The sequence below is a fragment of the Euprymna scolopes genome, chromosome 46 (genome assembly GCF_053919585.1).
Source record: "Euprymna scolopes isolate OS-2025 chromosome 46, ASM5391958v1, whole genome shotgun sequence".
Lineage (NCBI taxonomy): Eukaryota > Metazoa > Mollusca > Cephalopoda > Sepiida > Sepiolidae > Euprymna > Euprymna scolopes.
Window position 1 is genome coordinate 63,662,350 of NC_136527.1, and position 15,444 is coordinate 63,677,793.

Genomic DNA, 15,444 nt, shown 5'->3' on the forward strand with positions numbered 1-15,444 from the left:
ATTTGATAATCTATCTGTCAAATTCAGAATCTGCAAGGAATTTAGAACGGAATCTTTTATTTAAGCCACAGTGGGGGGGGGGGACATATTCTTGTTTCGTCAGTCATGACTGGGTAGAATTTCTAATTAATTTGCAATTGTATTTTGAGTGTAGCTTGCACTGATGATTGAACCTTCAACCTCCAGAAGAGTGTAATTTGAAAACTGAACTTCTAATATGCCAAAGAAGTGCGCAAGGACTTGTGGTGTAGTGGATAAAGTACTTGGTTAAATTAATTTAACTTTTTCTATTTTTAAGATAAATTTCTTTAATTGGTAGTGACTGCTACATATGGTCAGAAGCAATCTTCAGCAGAAATATTATCGAAGCGATCACAGTTTTCAACACCCATGTGTACCAGAATGTGTAAGCACACAACATTGGAATTTGACAATCTGCAACCATGGAACAAAGGAATTATGCTGCGTCCCCGCACATAGTGACACAGCAAACAGGCTGGAATGTTCAAGAATATTGTTATATTAGAAATTTCCATGAAAATCAGTTCATTCTAATTTTTATTTCAGTGTCTTTCTTGTCTTCCCCAAGACTGGATGTCAATGAAACTCTGCGACTGAGAAGCGTTTAATTCTCCCGTCTGTATTTTGCGCACCATGCACACAAACCTTAATCCTCATCATGGAAAATTACTACATCGATTGAGAATTAATTCTTCTTTTAACAATGTAATTTCGAACTGTTTTCTCATGATCACACACATGCATATTTTGCTTACATGTTTTTTTTTTCTATCAAAAAAAAACATTAATTTCAAGCCACGTGTGACACTGTTCCTAAAAATCAGTCATCTTAAACTTCATGATATTCTCACGAGAGCCTCAATTACCTAATATTGCATAAGAAAACACTAGTTACAAAAAACTCTTACGTTGGAATGATTTGAATTAATATTCTTATCACATAAATAAATTTTGTCGCTTTATGTTAATACAGTGATTTCGAGTTCTTTGTCAAGTGTCGTTATTTTCCAGACTTATGTATGTGAGCATGTGCTTTGGTGGAAACCTTCTATTAATTGGCGATCTCATTAAATTTACCTTTAATGGTTCTGCAGATACTCTATTACTTTCGACTTCAAGAGATTCCTGCACCTGCAAACTTGGTCTTAAAAATTGATGGATCCTGATTGTGAATGGGTGAACACAAAGTCACACACGTAGAAGTTAGTGACACCACAGTCAGGACTTATAATGCGTAACCCCCTACTGTGTAAGTTCTTACAAATTGACACCACCGCTTCTGTGAGTTCCTATATTTGGCAAATCTGATAAAAAAAGTAACCTCTACACATCCCCTTTCAGAATACCTATAATTGGTGACTCTGCATTGGAATCCAGAAACTAATGATCACTCCGACACAACAAAGGTCACTCATTTTGAATAGCATCACTGAATAAATAATGACAGTGAAATTCAGTAAATCATAACTTCTGCAGTATAGGGACCGTGATCAAGGAATTACTGGACGAGTGGTGGACCAGAACACTCATGTACCAAAAATGGAAAACACTTTAGGGTTTAGAATGCTTTTAGGGCATAACCTAATAAAAAAAAAATAATTCAATACAAGCTTCTGAAATGACGAACACAACAACTTCATAAAATGTAACACAGCAAAGGTTTATTAAGGAGAATGTGATATGTTCCTGGTTAAAAGCTGGACTCCGGCCACCTGGTGCTATCGTGGTAGTTATTTCCAGTGGAATCGTTGATACCAGTAGAGATAACACCGAGGTGGAGAGACAGAAGAAAAGGGAGGTGCGTTCTGTTTGGTGTCACTCTCAGTAAGGACGAGTTCTTATTCCTCAAACCGGATGCTGGTCGAATTCCTTAGGAGATAGGAAGGATCAATGCGCCGTACCCCTGATTGGTCAGTATGTGGCCAAATAGCACAGGGAAGAGTCATTGATTCGTGAAAGAAAAAAGTTCCATTTGTTTCTGCTACATAACCCCCTGCTTAGGCTGAAAGCCGACAGAGAAAAAAGTAGCATAACAAATAGTGAAAAATAAAAATGTCATTTATTGTATTTATTTTTACGAAAAAGAAAAAAATGTTCTTTTGTGTGAAAAGTTGGGAAATATTTGCAACTTTTTTTTTTTCTGGAAAGAAGGGAAAAAACGGAAAAAATATTTTTTAAACAGAAATACAAAATTTAACACAGTCTCTTCGGCCAGTGTACCCATCGACGTGTAGTGGTGACATGATTGCCTTCATTTGGAGCATTTACTTCAGATGTATGCATAGTTTTGATGCTGTGTGAAAGTAGGGGGAATGTGTGACTCATGTGTTTTTGTGTCAAGAAAGGCTTTTTTTACTCTATCAATAGAGACAGTTTCTCTTTTACCACTGATATCTAAAGTAAAAAGTTTATCGCTACGTGAAAGCACGCGATAAGGGCCAGTATAAGGTGAAGTTAGGGGGGCTTTCACGGCGTCCTTTCTAAGAAAAACATGAGTCCAAGTCAACTTCATACTCGATGTATAATTTGGATTTTAAAAAAAAAATAATAAACGCGGGTTTTCATATATATTTTTATGCTTATTTGCCTAAAATGTCTGAACATTCTTGTAAAAATAAACTTTATTCAATTCTATTCTTAAAAAAAAAATAATTCATGAGTACGCCAAACAGAGATTTATCAAAAAAATAGTTTTGTTTTAAAATCGGAATTATTGACTTCAACTCCGTTGTTGGATATTAAAAATAATAAACACGGTTTTCAATATATAATTTCATGTTTATTCGCGAGATAAAAGTGTAAAAACAAGTTGTTTTTTTTTTTTTTTTCTGTGTGAAGTTGTGTTTATGACGGAATGAAATTTGGCCCGTAGCGTACTTTTTGGCGTCCTGCCTGGCGTCCCAAAAAAGAATCACCCACATTGGCGGATGATGGATAAAAAAAAAAAAATAACTAAACCATTTACTGATAATTTCTCACTTTTACAAATATTTTTAACAAATAAATGTTATTAAAGTTAAGATACTGAGAAATTTTCAGTAAATGGTTTAGTTATTTTTTTTCGTTTTTTATCCATCCGCAAAAAGTCGATAAAAAGTCGCTATTTAAAAAGAAATTAAAAAAAAACTCAGCATATACATCCACAAATGCTATTACAAAAAAATCGATAAAAGTCGTCATTTAAAAAGAAATTTAAAAACAAATGTCTGTAAAAGTGTTTAGTAACTTGTTTCTGTAAATATTCATAAAGGGTAAAACTTTTTTTTCAAAATAAATAAATAATGTGACAAATAATCGTTTAGTTACTACAACAACGTCAGTAAATAAAAATAAAAAAAATGTTACGTGTGCTTGCGTCAGGAAGGAAGCGACAGCGACACTTGTTTTTTTTTTTTTTTTATGCTATTCGCCATGGAACTCGACGCCCAAGGAGTATCAAATTTATTCTATTTTTTGTTTATGAACCGGACTAAGAAAAAAAGAGAAATTGTGTTAGTTTTTTTAAAATTCCAATAAGCCGAAATGTTAAGTCATAGTTACTTCCAAATTTGCAGGAAACGTTGACGACGAGATTTAAACGAGATTGGCAGCCATGTTGTTATCAACTTGTAAACACGTGTGTCGTTTAATAGACACAATTAATGTCGATTTAAGATTAAGAAATATCAACAGACCAACCAAATTTTCTCTATTAATTGAAAGGTAAGATTTTTCACACGTTTTGCTTCGAAAATTTGTACTTTTATAATTCATTGTTTTTTTGTTATTTTATTTTAATTAAAAATCTCACTTTCGCCATCACCTTTTCATTTAATAGGTACGGGCAAAAATGGGCGGACAAAAATGGGGAACCTAGTTTTGAAAGCCGATTTATCATAATTTTCTTTTGTCGGTTTCCGACTACTTTTTGATTGTATTTGAAAGATTAAAGACCAAACTTAATTTCCAAGAGGAAAAAAATATCTGTACACGTGAAAAAAAAAAAAAAAAAAAAGTTATGAAAATGTTTTCACGGCGAGCTACCCAATTCAGCAAAACTTTGAAGTTAAATAAATTCATTGTAAAAAAAATCCTTTAAAAGATAAATATTAGTTTTCTGGGTCTATTTCAAAGATAATTAGTTAAGTAAAGTCCTAAAATATTGAATTGAATAATAATAATACCCCCCACATATTTTGTACAAAACATAAATTAATTATCCCAAAACCGAGTGATTCTGCCATTCGCAAAACGCAACAAACTACAATTTTGTAAACCCGAAAATTACGAGGGCCCAAAATTTCATGCAATCAAAAGACTGAAAATGACGTCAAGTAATTAAAAGGAAGGAAGTTCTTTTTTTCCCCAGCCGCTCATCCGTAGGTGTGTCAGAAATTTCGTGAAAAATATTTAATAATTCCACCCCGTCTTTCCAAGCTTATAACTCCTCGAAAAATATAATTCAATCCCTATTTTTTTTTTTTCAATTAAGGGAGCAAGGACCAAGGTTTCATAAAAAAAAATAAATAAAAAAAAACAACGTGTTTAAAAAAAAAAAAAAGTTTTAAACTTCGGTCTTTACAGGTAAATTTCTAAAAAAACACTACATTTTTTTTGTTTTAAATTTGAATATATTATTTATTGATCTTTTATCTTCAATTTGTGATATATAACACTTTAATGAGTAAATTAATTATTTACTTTTTAATAGACATTTCAAAATGGGAGGCGTGAATTAATTCGACCCCCTGTCTTTCCAAGCTTATAACTACTCGAAAAATGTAATTCAAGCCCTAATTTTTTTTTCAATTAAAGGATCAAGGTTTCATTAAAAAAAAAACAAACAAAAGAAAAAAACAAACAACGTGGTTAAAAAAAAAAGGTTTTAAACTTCAGACTTTACAGGTAAATTTCTAAAAAACACTACTTTTTTTGTTTTAAATTTGAATATATTATTTATTGATCTTTTATCTTCAATTTGTGATATATAAAACTTTGGTGAGTAAATTAATTATTTACTTTTTAACAGACACTTAAAAATGGGGTGGGGCGTGAATTAAAAAAAAACATTTGTCTAAAATATTATATTCAGTTTATTGGAAAGAGCATTAAATTTCACATTGACTCTGAAAATATTGTAACAATTGAATCAATAGAAACATTTTGATAGATTTTTAAAGTTTAAAAATTGAAAAATACTTGTAAAATTCAATTAATTTCATTACTGTTTTTTAAAAAATAAAAAAATATTTCTATTACTTTTAGAACAACTTTAATAGTTTATTTTGGAAGTATAATCCATAAAGAAAATAAACAACCCACTTTTAAAAGAGAAATTGCGAGTTTTTATATTTTATCCTACAAAAATTCTGATTCTGATATTCGTACATTCCTTTTTTGAACGTTTGTATTTTTGCATTTGTTAATTTAATTATTTTTCTATGTTCCATTTTTAAATTAATTTTTTTCTTAATTATTGTTCAATATTATATCAAAAATATGTTACGCTGAAAGTTTCACATTCTTGCGAGCAAGGAAATTATTAAAATCTTGCTTATAAAAATTATGCGAAACCCGTAATTTAAAAAAAAAAAAAGTAGAAATATTTTTGCAATTATAATTTTTTTGTGTGAAAATAAGCAATGCTTAATTCAATGATAATATCGGTAGTTCGAGAAATTCATTTTTCTTCGAGTTATATATATATTAATATGGATTTGGGGGCTTTTTTCGTAATGTTCCTATAAAATTATTTTATTTTTATTTACAAATTACGATGCTTTATATATAAAAAAAGCAAAAATAAAGTCTTGCGTTTTTTATTTACTACTGAAAACCATAACTTTAGTAAAGGTATTTTTTGTTTAAACAAAATAATACATTTTAACTTAGATTTAAATAAAAATAATTAGTTCATTATATTCCGCGATCATTGTTTGATAAATACTGAAAAATTCATTAAAATTAGTTAATTTCCTGATTTTTGGTGAATTTTTAAGTAAAGGAAGGGGTCAAAATGTTTATACATTTTGAGCATCGGCATTCATTTTGCACGTACCTATCATTTAAAATATATATATTTATTTTGAATGGAAAATATTCACTAAGTTACAGTAAATTTGAGATAATTAAATCCCAGAATGTGTAAACTATTAGGTCTCTTGGATATTTTTTTAGAATAGCCTACAAACTGAAACAAAAAAAGGACATAAAAGATAAAAATACAGCTAATAAGTTTTTTGTTTTTTAACTTATTGTGAAGTGTTTTTGTATGTACATTATATATCTATATATCTATATATATATATATATATATATATAATTTTTTTTTACTTAAAAAAATTGTAGTTCAAAGTTTTTTGAGTAGAACGCAAAAAATGGTAGTGTCCATTACAGCTGATTTAGATTCTCTATAATCGTTCAAAAATCGAAAATTAACCAAATAATGGTAAAAACACATCTAATGAATGTCATCAATCGTGCCGAAGCTAATATTCTTCCAGTTTTTTATTTCCGATTTTCCAGCGATTATGTTAGTTCTTGTGAAGAAAATTCACATAGAAGATAGCCTCTAAAAGACACACAATTCGCAAAGCCAGAAACTCTTTCCTGTAATGAATTTCTTGATTCTATCAGTTCTTGCATGAGCGATGGGTTTTGTGTGCCCATTTTTGTAGTCCATCCTTCTTGACTGAGGCAAATAAAGAATTTAGAATAGTGATTACACTTCACCATACAGTAGAAAGTTCAACATAGTTCATGACAGAAATTGAACTGATTTAGTAATTTCGTGGTCAATTTTTACGATGTGCCCCAGTGTATTATAAACACCCCAACCTCCCCATGTTAAGAACGACTTTCGGAATAAACACCCCCGACCTTGAAAGCTGTTCTTAACATGGGGAGGCTGAGGGGCTGTTTATTATGAACGCCATTCTTAACATTGGGAGGTTGAGGTGTTTATAATACACTAGGGCATGTCATAAAAATGAACCAATTTCTTATACAATTAATTGAACTCCTCACTATGAAGATTAAGATACAAAAAAAAAACTTGACTTTCTGATAATGCTCTCTGTTGCGTAAAGTAGGAAAGTTTCTTGAATAAAGCTGAATATTTTGCATCCTTTCAAATCGACGTCAAAACTAGAAATTGGCAATCAATCCAAACTCACTAGAATGGGAATTACCCCACAGTAAGCATGAATTCTGATAATGCTTTCTGCAGAATAAAGCAGGAAAGGATCCATTGAATTGGAGATCCATAAAACACATCCATTAAACATGACTTCAAAGACAGAAACTGAGAATTAAAACTCCCCACAATAGAGATTCATCCACAGAAAGCATACATTTCTCTGATTACATAGTTGTATTACCTTTTATAGAAAGCAATAATAACCCTAACCCTAACCTTCATGGAAAGCAATACATAATCGTATACCATTTAATAGGAAGCAATACATAATGGTATTACCTTCATAGAAAGCAATACATAATCGTATTACCTTCATAGAAAGCAATACATGATTGTATTACCTTCATAGAAAGCAATACATAATCGTATTACCTTCATAGAAAGCAATACATGATTGTATTACCTTCATAGACAGCAATACATAATCGTATTACCTTCATAGAAAGCAATACATGATTGTATTACCTTCATAGAAAGCAATACATGATTGTATTACCTTCATAGAAAGCAATACATGATTGTATTACCTTCATAGAAAGCAATACATGATTGTATTACCTTCATAGAAAGCAATACATAATCATATTACCTTCATAGAAAGCAATACATGATTGTATTACCTTCATAGAAAGCAATACATAATCGTATTACCTTCATAGAAAGCAATACATGATTGTATTACCTTCATAGAAAGCAATACATAATCGTATTACCTTCATAGAAAGCAATACATGATTGTATTACCTTCATAGAAAGCAATACATAATCGTATTACCTTCATAGAAAGCAATACATAATCGTATTACCTTCATAGAAAGCAATACATGATTGTATTACCTTCATAGAAAGCAATACATAATCGTATTACCTTTATAGAAAGCAATACATGATTGTATTACCTTCATAGAAAGCAATACATAATCGTATCACCTTCATAGAAAGCAATACATGATTGTATTACCTTCATAGAAAGCAATACATGATTGTATTACCTTCATAGAAAGCAATACATAATCATATTACCTTCATAGAAAGCAATACATGATTGTATTACCTTCATAGAAAGCAATACATGATTGTATTACCTTCATAGAAAGCAATACATAATCATATTACCTTCATAGAAAGCAATACATGATTGTATTACATTCATAGAAAGCAATACATAATCGTATTACCTTCATAGAAAGCAATACATAATCGTATTACCTTCATAGAAAGCAATACATGATTGTATTACCTTCATAGAAAGCAATACATAATCGTATTACCTTCATAGAAAGCAATACATGATTGTATTACCTTCATAGAAAGCAATACATGATTGTATTACCTTCATAGAAAGCAATACATGATTGTATTACCTTCATAGAAAGCAATACATGATTGTATTACCTTCATAGAAAGCAATACATGATTGTATTACCTTTATAGAAAGCAATACATGATTGTATTACCTTCATAGAAAGCAATACATGATTGTATTACCTTCATAGAAAGCAATACATAATCGTATTACCTTCATAGAAAGCAATACATGATTGTATTACCTTCATAGACAGCAATACATAATCGTATTACCTTCATAGAAAGCAATACATGATTGTATTACCTTCATAGAAAGCAATACATGATTGTATTACCTTCATAGAAAGCAATACATGATTGTATTACCTTCATAGAAAGCAATACATGATTGTATTACCTTCATAGAAAGCAATACATAATCGTATTACCTTCATAGAAAGCAATACATGATTGTATTACCTTCATAGAAAGCAATACATGATTGTATTACCTTCATAGAAAGCAATACATAATCATATTACCTTCATAGAAAGCAATACATGATTGTATTACCTTCATAGAAAGCAATACATAATCGTATTACCTTCATAGAAAGCAATACATGATTGTATTACCTTCATAGAAAGCAATACATGATTGTATTACCTTCATAGAAAGGAATACATAATCATATTACCTTCATAGAAAGCAATACATGATTGTATTACCTTCATAGACAGCAATACATAATCGTATTACCTTCATAGAAAGCAATACATGATTGTATTACCTTCATAGAAAGCAATACATGATTGTATTACCTTCATAGAAAGCAATACATGATTGTATTACCTTCATAGAAAGCAATACATGATTGTATTACCTTCATAGAAAGCAATACATAATCGTATTACCTTCATAGAAAGCAATACATGATTGTATTACCTTCATAGAAAGCAATACATGATTGTATTACCTTCATAGAAAGCAATACATAATCGTATTACCTTCATAGAAAGCAATACATAATCGTATTACCTTCATAGAAAGCAATACATGATTGTATTACCTTCATAGAAAGCAATACATGATTGTATTACCTTCATAGAAAGCAATACATAATCATATTACCTTCATAGACAGCAATACATGATTGCATTACCTTCATAGAAAGCAATACATAATCGTATTACCTTCATAGAAAGCAATACATGATTGTATTACCTTCATAGAAAGCAATACATAATCGTATTACCTTCATAGAAAGCAATACATGATTGTATTACCTTCATAGAAAGCAATACATAATCGTATTACCTTCATAGAAAGCAATACATAATCGTATTACCTTCATAGAAAGCAATACATGATTGTATTACCTTCATAGAAAGCAATACATGATTGTATTACCTTCATAGAAAGCAATACATGATTGTATTACCTTCATAGAAAGCAATACATAATCATATTACCTTCATAGAAAGCAATACATGATTGTATTACCTTCATAGAAAGCAATACATGATTGTATTACCTTCATAGAAAGCAATACATAATCGTATTACCTTTATAGAAAGCAATACATAATCGTATTACCTTTATAGAAAGCAATACATGATTGTATTACATTCATAGAAAGCAATACATAATCGTATTACCTTTATAGAAAGCAATACATGATTGTATTACCTTCATAGAAAGCAATACATGATTGTATTACCTTCATAGAAAGCAATACATGATTGTATTACCTTCATAGAAAGCAATACATAATCGTATTACCTTCATAGAAAGCAATACATAATCGTATTACCTTTATAGAAAGCAATACATGATTGTATTACATTCATAGAAAGCAATACATAATCGTATTACCTTTATAGAAAGCAATACATGATTGTATTACATTCATAGAAAGCAATACATAATCTTATCACCTTCATAGAAAGCAATACATGATTGTATTACCTTCATAGAAAGCAATACATAATCGTATTACCTTCATAGAAAGCAATACATAATCGTATTACCTTCATAGAAAGCAATACATAATCGTATTACCTTTATAGACAGCAATACATGATTGTATTACCTTCATAGAAAGCAATACATGATTGTATTACATTCATAGAAAGCAATACATAATCGTATTACCTTTATAGAAAGCAATACATGATTGTATTACCTTTATAGAAAGCAATACATAATCGTATTACATTCATAGAAAGAAATACATAATCGAATTACCTTCATAGAAAGCAATACATTATTGTATTACCTTCATAGAAAGCAATACATAATCGTATTACCTTTATAGACAGCAATACATGATTGTATTACATTCATAGAAAGCAATACATAATCGTATTACCTTTATAGAAAGCAATACATGATTGTATTACATTCATAGAATGCAATACATAATCGTATTACCTTTATAGAAAGCAATACATGATTGTATTACATTCATAGAAAGCAATACATAATCGTATTACATTCATAGAAAGAAATACATAATCGAATTACCTTCATAGAAAGCAATACATTATTGTATTACCTTCATAGAAAGCAATACATAATCGTATTACCTTTATAGACAGCAATACATGATTGTATTACCTTCATAGAAAGCAATACATGATTGTATTACCTTCATAGAAAGCAATACATGATTGTATTACCTTCATAGAAAGCAATACATGATCGTATTACCTTCATAGAAAGCAATACATGATTGTATTACCTTCATAGAAAGCAATACATGATTGTATTACCTTCATAGAAAGCAATACATAATCGTATTACATTCATAGAAAGCAATACATAATCGTATTACATTCATAGAAAGCAATACATGATTGTATTACCTTCATAGAAAGCAATACATAATCGTATTACATTCATAGAAAGCAATACATGATTGTATTACCTTCATAGAAAGCAATACATGATTGTATTACATTCATAGAAAGCAATACATAATCGTATTACATTCATAGAAAGCAATACATAATCGTATTACATTCATAGAAAGCAATACATAATCGTATTACATTCATAGAAAGCAATACATGATTGTATTACCTTCATAGAAAGCAATACATAATCGAATTACCTTCATAGAAAGCAATACATGATTGTATTACCTTCATAGAAAGCAATACATGATTGTATTACCTTCATAGAAAGCAATACATAATCGTATTACATTCATAGAAAGCAATACATGATTGTATTACCTTCATAGAAAGCAATACATGATTGTATTACATTCATAGAAAGCAATACATAATCGTATTACATTCATAGAAAGCAATACATAATCGTATTACATTCATAGAAAGCAATACATAATCGTATTACATTCATAGAAAGCAATACATGATTGTATTACATTCATAGAAAGCAATACATAATCGTATTACCTTCATAGAAAGCAATACATGATTGTATTACCTTCATAGAAAGCAATACATGATTGTATTACCTTCATAGAAAGCAATACATGATTGTATTACCTTCATAGAAAGCAATACATGATTGTATTACCTTCATAGAAAGCAATACATGATTGTATTACCTTCATAGAAAGCAATACATGATTGTATTACCTTCATAGAAAGCAATACATAATCGTATTACATTCATAGAAAGCAATACATGATTGTATTACATTCATAGAAAGCAATACATGATTGTATTACCTTCATAGAAAGCAATACATAATCGTATTACATTCATAGAAAGCAATACATGATTGTATTACATTCATAGAAAGCAATACATAATCGTATTACATTCATAGAAAGCAATACATAATCGTATTACATTCATAGAAAGCAATACATAATCGTATTACCTTCATAGAAAGCAATACATGATTGTATTACCTTCATAGAAAGCAATACATGATTGTATTACCTTCATAGAAAGCAATACATTATTGTATTACCTTCATAGAAAGCAATACATGATTGTATTACATTCATAGAAAGCAATACATAATCGTATTACATTCATAGAAAGCAATACATAATCGTATTACATTCATAGAAAGCAATACATAATCGTATTACCTTCATAGAAAGCAATACATGATTGTATTACCTTCATAGAAAGCAATACATGATTGTATTACCTTCATAGAAAGCAATACATAATCGTATTACATTCATAGAAAGCAATACATAATCGTATTACATTCATAGAAAGCAATACATGATTGTATTACCTTCATAGAAAGCAATACATGATTGTATTACCTTCATAGAAAGCAATACATAATCGTATTACATTCATAGAAAGCAATACATGATTGTATTACCTTCATAGAAAGCAATACATAATCGTATTACATTCATAGAAAGCAATACATAATCGTATTACATTCATAGAAAGCAATACATAATCGTATTACCTTCATAGAAAGCAATACATGATTGTATTACCTTCATAGAAAGCAATACATAATCGAATTACCTTCATAGAAAGCAATACATAATCGTATTACCTTCATAGAAAGCAATACATGATTGTATTACCTTCATAGAAAGCAATACATAATCGTATTACATTCATAGAAAGCAATACATAATCGTATTACCTTCATAGAAAGCAATACATGATTGTATTACCTTCATAGAAAGCAATACATAATTGTATTACCTTCATAGAAAGCAATACATAATTGTATCACCTTCATAGAAAGCAATACATAATTGTATCACCTTCATAGAAAGCAATACATGATTGTATTACCTTCATAGAAAGCAATACATAATCGAATTACCTTCATAGAAAGCAATACATTATTGTATTACCTTCATAGAAAGCAATACATGATTGTATTACCTTCATAGAAAGCAATACATAATCGTATTACATTCATAGAAAGCAATACATAATCGTATTACCTTCATAGAAAGCAATACATGATTGTATTACCTTCATAGAAAGCAATACATAATTGTATTACCTTCATAGAAAGCAATACATAATCGTATTACATTCATAGAAAGCAATACATAATCGTATTACATTCATAGAAAGCAATACATGATTGTATTACCTTCATAGAAAGCAATACATGATTGTATTACATTCATAGAAAGCAATACATGATCGTATTACATTCATAGAAAGCAATACATAATCGTATTACATTCATAGAAAGCAATACATGATTGTATTACCTTCATAGAAAGCAATACATAATCGTATTACATTCATAGAAAGCAATACATAATCGTATTACCTTCATAGAAAGCAATACATGATTGTATTACCTTCATAGAAAGCAATACATAATCGAATTACCTTCATAGAAAGCAATACATTATTGTATTACCTTCATAGAAAGCAATACATGATTGTATTACCTTCATAGAAAGCAATACATAATTGTATTACCTTCATAGAAAGCAATACATAATTGTATCACCTTCATAGAAAGCAATACATAATTGTATCACCTTCATAGAAAGCAATACATGATTGTATTACCTTCATTAAAAGCAATACATGATTGTATTACCTTCATAGAAAGCAATACATGATTGTATTACCTTCATAGAAAGCAATACATAATCGTATTACCTTCATAGAAAGCAATACATGATTGTATTACCTTCATAGAAAGCAATACATGATTGTATTACCTTCATAGAAAGCAATACATGATTGTATTACTTTCATAGAAAGCAATACATAATCGTATCACCTTCATAGAAAGCAATACATAATCGTATTACCTTCATAGAAAGCAATACATGATTTTATTACCTTCATAGAAAGCAATACATGATTGTATTACTTTCATAGAAAGCAATACATAATCGTATTATCTTCATAGAACGCAATACATAATCGTATTACCTTCATAGAAAGCAATACATAATCGTATTACCTTCATGGAAAGCAATACGTAATCGTATTACCTTCATAGAAAGCAATACGTAATCGTATCACATTCATAGAAAGCAATACATAATCGTATTACCTTCATAGAAAGCAATACATGATTGTATTACCTTCATAGAAAGCAATACATAATTGTATTACCTTCATAGAAAGCAATACATAATTGTATTACCTTCATCGAAAGCAATGCATGATTGTATTACCTTCATAGAAAGCAATACATAATTGTATTACCTTCATAGAAAGCAATACATGATTGTATTACCTTCATAGAAAGCAATACATGATTGTATTACCTTCATAGAAAGCAATACATAATCGTATTACCTTCATAGAAAGCAATACATAATCGTATTACCTTCATAGAAAGCAATACATAATTGTATTCCTTTCATAGAAAGCAATACATGATTGTATTACCTTCATAGAAAGCAATACATAATTGTATTACCTTCATAGAAAGCAATACATGATTGTATTACTTTCATAGAAAGCAATACATAATCGTATCACCTTCATAGAAAGCAATACATAATCGTATTACCTTCATAGAAAGCAATACATGATTGTATTACTTTCATAGAAAGCAATACATAATCGTATTACCTTCATAGAAAGCAATACATAATTGTATTCCTTTCATAGAAAGCAATACATGATTGTATTACCTTCATAGAAAGCAATACATGATTGTATTACCTTCATAGAAAGCAATACATAATCGTATCACCTTCATAGAAAGCAATACATGATTGTATTACCTTCATAGAAAGCAATACATAATTGTATTACCTTCATAGAAAGCAATACGTAATCGTATTACCTTCATAGAAAGCAATACATAATCGTATTACCTTCATAGAAAGCAATACATGATTGTATTACCTTCATAGAAAGCAATACATAATTGTATTACCTTCATAGAAAGCAATACATAATTGTATTACCTTCATCGAAAGCAATACATGATTGTATTACCTTCATAGAAAGCAATACATGATTGTATTACCTTCATAGAAAGCAATACATAATTGTATTAC

General features: G+C 29.3%; 1 long non-coding RNA gene across 1 annotated transcript in view; it reads left to right on the forward strand.

Moving 5' to 3' along the window:
- The first annotated feature begins 1,259 nt into the window (after nucleotides 1-1,259).
- LOC145271014 (uncharacterized) overlaps nucleotides 1,260-15,444 on the forward strand; it is a 70,958-nt gene continuing 56,773 nt past the window's right edge. The window contains exon 1 of the long non-coding RNA XR_013865652.1: nucleotides 1,260-3,723. This is a non-coding gene — a long non-coding RNA (uncharacterized LOC145271014). The remainder of the gene's footprint in view (nucleotides 3,724-15,444) is intronic.